Source organism: Pipistrellus kuhlii, unplaced genomic scaffold, assembly GCF_014108245.1.
Source record: "Pipistrellus kuhlii isolate mPipKuh1 unplaced genomic scaffold, mPipKuh1.p scaffold_m20_p_4, whole genome shotgun sequence".
Classification (NCBI taxonomy): domain Eukaryota; kingdom Metazoa; phylum Chordata; class Mammalia; order Chiroptera; family Vespertilionidae; genus Pipistrellus; species Pipistrellus kuhlii.
Window position 1 is genome coordinate 82,362,872 of NW_023425540.1, and position 5,316 is coordinate 82,368,187.

General features: G+C 41.6%; 1 pseudogene; it reads right to left on the bottom strand.

The window, feature by feature from the left end:
- Positions 1–1,560: 1,560 nt before the first annotated feature.
- On the bottom strand, positions 1,561–4,412 carry LOC118703691 (annotated as a pseudogene).
- Between the last annotated feature and the right edge of the window lie 904 nt (positions 4,413–5,316).

Genomic DNA, 5,316 nt, shown 5'->3' on the forward strand with positions numbered 1-5,316 from the left:
TAGCTTCAAGTTTTAGCATTCAGTGGTATTTGAGGTCAAAGCCCTCGGGGCTCTTTCCTTAACTTTTTCCATTCTTTCCCCATCACTTGGTATAAATAAGGGAGGGCCCTTCTGTTTTGTTCATATTCTTGCATTTCTTTGGCATTGCTCACCAGAGTCATTTAGCCAAAAGGAAGGACAAAGTTTGAAACCCTGCATTGACTCTGTTACCTCAGGATAAAGTCCTGAATCCTTATAATAGCACCAGAGTCCTACATGGGCTCCCAAGTCAAATTGCCAGCCACACCAAGTCCTACACGTCCCTTTTTTAGCAATACCAAATGGCTTACAGTTCCCACTGCACACCATGCACACCCCCATGGCTTCAGCCATGCTGTTCACTGCTGGGAACAACTTTCCCAAGTCTTGTTTTCTGCATAAACTTTCACCCTCACCCATCTTTTAAGACTCTACTTAAAACATCATCTTCTCCAGGAAAATATGCTTCTCACTGCTCCCAGTCTACTCCCCTGCCACCATCTGGCCAGGCTGGGCACTCTTTGCTCGTACCCCCATATCACCATTAGTTCTCTCTGTACTAATATGCATTATGCTGTATTATAATGGCCAGTCCCCTTCCCCACTCTGAGATACAGGACCTTTTCTTATTTATTTATTTATTTCTATATTTCCAGTGTGAAGTATAATGCCAGACACTTGGTGTGATAGTGAAAGTTATATATTAATTGGACTGGATCATGGCATGCTCAGTGATAACTTGGCTAAACGTTATTCCTGGTGTGTCTGTGAGGGTGTTTTGGGATGAAATTAGCATTTGAATCTGTAGATTGAGTAAAGCAGATTGTCCTCTCCAATGTGGGTGGGCCTCATCCAATCCACTGAAGGCCTGAATAGAACAAAACCTGGAGAGAAGGAAAAATTCCTCTCTTTCTCTCTCTCTCTCTCTCTCTCTCCTTATTTCTAGAGCCACATTAGTCTTTTTCTGCCCTTGGTCCAGAACCATAGATGCGCCTGGTTCTCAGGCCTTTAGACTTAGAACAGAAGTACATCATTGGCTTTCTTGGGTCTCCAGCTTGTACAGAGCAGATCATAGGACTTCTCAGCCTCCATAATCAAGTGAGTCAGTTCCTATATATAAATATATACATGTAGAAGGATAGTGAGAAGCTAGGAAAATTCCTGGGCAAGTGGCATGGAGAAACTGAGACAAGAAAATTAAACAAGGCCAAACAGTTTGAGCAGCTTGCAACCAGCTTGTGAATCACAAGATCTTATCTTTTCCACCCAAGGACACTTGAGAAGAAATGGTTTATGCCTCTCCTTCCTAACCAGAGATTACATAGCTTAAATCACCCTGGCCTGGGAAAAATAGAGAACAAAGACCCAATGAATGTCATTTGTGCCAGGAAAAGTAAAGACTGGGGGACAAACAACAAAACCCCAAAAGCATTTGAATGGTATCACTTGGGGAATGTTAGGTAGGAAAGGTAACTGCTAGGGCAGGGAAGGGGGGATGGGGAAATGGGGGGGAGAGGTTTATCTCACCACTGAACAAAGGTCTTAAGACTTGCCAAACAAGATGACCAAATGTATGTACAAGCATTCCAATGTAAGACACAACAGTGTAGAAGGGGACTTTGAAACCTTGTCAGCTACCCAAGATATTTGGCAGGGGAGCTTGGAAATCTGTAAGAGGAGAAAGTATAAGACCCTTAAATCCCCACTAGATGGGATGCTCAGACCAGCTGACTTGCCTGCTTGTGCTTTATGCAAAGTCTATTCTTAATGAATTCACTTGCTTTTGCTTCAACCCCTGCTGTCTGTCACTTGTCTGAATTTCTTCTCACAAGATTGACAAGAGCCGACTCAGGGGACTGTCCAGTAGCATACATATCACATATATAAAGTATATCTATAAATTCACATACATTATATATATATTGTATAATTTACATATGTAATATGTATTATATATAATACATATAATATATGTAACGTGTGTGTGTGTGTGTGTGTGTGTGTGTGCGTGTGTGTGTGTGTGTATGATTAGGTTTCTCTGGAGAATCCTAATACATTTGGGAAATATTAATAAATATTGAGCTGTATTGAAATTGGCATTTGAACTTGAAATTGGCTTAGACTGCACAACACAATGTTAGGAGTCCCATTCACTATGTTGTAAAGACTGTCACAAATGACCTTGAGAAGGAAAATCCCTGTTTTGTAAAAAAAACAAAAACAAAAAAACAAAAACCCTGCTGTTTGGAATTTTCTGCTGTTTTTCTTAGATGGCCTCTTATTCTAAAGAGAAAAAAAAAATGTTTTCTTTCTAGCTTGCTTTAGCCTGCTTGTAAAATGAGGATCATAAAATTAGCTGTCTGACCTTGCAGGTCAAGACTAGGTATGCCCATAAATTTAGCTGTGCTTGTTTTCGAAGACAGCAGTGAGATAACCACTAATTGCACAGAGAGCTGGCTCCTTAATAAAAAGGGAAGCTCTGCTTGTACCTTTGCTTAGAATTTGAATTCATTTTCTCTAAGCCCACCGAGGTGAATAAAGTGAATCTCTCTAAACTCTCCTGCATTGTTTGATTGTTCGGGAACTCTGTAACAGCCTCACAGACTGTGTCACAAATGGCCTCACAAAGACTGTGTCACAATATGCAAGCCCTAATAACCTCCATCTCTATTCCTCTTGCTATTGTTGTCTAATCAAGAAAAGAAAAAAAACATTTCTCTCTGTGACCCATTTTTCTTCCTGATATCTATCCTCCAAAATCTAGAGTTGCTATCTAAAGTTAATTAGAATTGGACACTATAGAATCACCAATACCACTCTGATAAGGGCCTGCCTCCTCAAATGAGTGTTCCCATCTTAATGCAAATAGATTTCCAATCAAGAACATACATTTTCTTTTCTTTCTCAGTGCCTTTACTTTTAAACATGAGGGGGAAATCTTGTAGGCGTATATGAAAAAGACAGACAGACAGATCACAGGTAAAATAGAAGAAAATCTAACCAGAAAGCTTTTTAACATGTATGCCATGTTACAGGGCTGAAAGAATGTTAATTGGTATTCCTCTCCTTCTTTTTCATCCTCTCTTTCAAAAGAATTTACACAAAACTCCTCATAATTCTTCTCAAGGGCAGCTGTGTGCCCACTGGCCTCAGAAAACTCTCCTTCCTCCGTTTCCTCACCCATGTACCAGTGAACAAAAGCATGCTTGGCATACATACATCATGTCAAACTTGTGGTCCAGGTGAGCCCAGGCCTCATCGATAGCTGTGGTGTTGCTTAGCATGCACACGGCTCGCTGTACTTTGTCTAGGTCTCCACCAGCTACCACAGTGGGAGGCTAGTAATTAATGCCAACTTGGAAGCCACTGGAGCAGCAGCCCATAAACTGGATGCTGCACTTGATCAGGATGGTAGCAACGGCAGCATTGACATCTTTAGAAACCACATCATCATGATGCAACAGGCAGCAAGCCATGTGTTTACCATGGCAAGGGGCACATTTCAACATCTGGTTGGCTGGTTCCAAGCACGCGTTGGTGATTTCTGCTACAGTAAGCTGTTCATGGTAGGCTTTCTCAGGAAGGATGACAGGGGCACACGTGGCCACAGGGAAGTGGTTGTGGGGATAGGGCACCAGGTTGGTCTGGAATTCAGTCAGATCAGCATTCAGGGCTCTATCTAACCTGAGGGAAGCAGTGATGGAGGACACAATCCAGTTAATAAGGCAGTCTAGGTTAGTGTGGGTTGGGCACTCAATATCATACATGGCCTCTCTCATTGTCAACCATGAAGGCACAATCAGAGTGTCCGGGGGTGGTGTGGGTGATAAGGATAGAGTTGTTAGGATCAACCATCGCTGTGAAAACCTGGGGTTCTGGGTAGATGGAGAACTCCAGCTTGGACTTCTTGCCATAATTGACAGAGAGCCATCCCATCAGCAGGAAGGTGAATCCAGAATTAGTTCCCCCACCAAGTAGCCCTGATGACCTGTGCACTGGTCAACCAGTTTCCAAATTTGGTCAAAGACCTTCTTTCCAATGGTGTAGTATCCCAAAATTTCATCTATTTTGGTACATAGAAATGGAAATTTCATTATAATTTGCAGGGGAAATTATAGTTATTGGCAGCATCTTCTTTATATATGATGAGCTGTTCAGGTACCAATGTGAACTTCATCAGTGACCCTGGATTCCAGGTCCACAAACACATGCTTGCCAGCACCTGTCTCACTGAAGGTGTTGAAGAAGTCACCTCCTTCCCCAGTGGTCTTGTCACTTGGCATCTGACCAGCAGGCTGGATGCCATGATCCAGGCAGTAGAGTTCCCAGGCACTGTCCATCTGGATACCAGTCTAGCCAACATAGAAGGAGAGGCACTTACGCATGGCTGAGGGTGAGCAGGTGCAGGCAACACTGGATTAGACATTGGGTCTGGGTTACTATTCCCAATAAACTAAGAGTCAAGGTAAGTAATCCACTCAAGAACATATATTTTCAACAAAACACAGCTTAGAATTTTTATAGTTTATACTTAATAATTCAGGATTTTTCTATACCTCAAGATCATCTTTCTGAATATAAAGGAATACAATCCTCTAAGTAGAGAGCAGGTATAAGTTTAAAATTTAACTATCTAAACAGAAATGTATGGGGGTATTTTCTTTTAGAATGTTGTTTAATTTTTTTTATTTGCCTCTGTCCTAAAAGTAAAAAGTAAGGCATGGAATCCAGTTAGTTAAAGATTTCATCTATTTTGGTACAAAGAAATAGAAATTTCATTATAATTTGTAGGGGAAAGTGAGGAAGAGAGAAGTCATGTATGTAGGATGTTCTCTCTCACTGTCCCCATATCTGTGACAGGCATCACTAATCGATTTCAGCACTCCTTTCCTCGGAGGCTGGCGGAGATGCATAATCCTTTTTAAGTGAGTGCTTCAAGCAGAATTAATCCAAGAAGTGAAACACTCTCGCTATTTCAGATTGAGAAAGCACCAAGAAATTTTTTAGGCAAAAGGTCCTTTCTTATTTTCCTCTATAGGATGAGCGAATATTCTAGTTGATACTGAAGATGGTTTTAACAATACTGGATGCCAGTATGAAACTCAAATGCTTTCCTCCCACTTTGGTACTGGCTTCTCCCTGGAGGTCTTCCTGGTTCCTCCAGTTTTGCGCTGATTTTTTTTCTTTCTCGTCGTTAATGGCCCTTAGAATTCATGCCACAGAGTTTTAGTGTCCAATTAGCTTCCTAAGTTCCTTGGGAACAGGGCAGCATCTTACCTTTGGGGAACATGGCAGAAT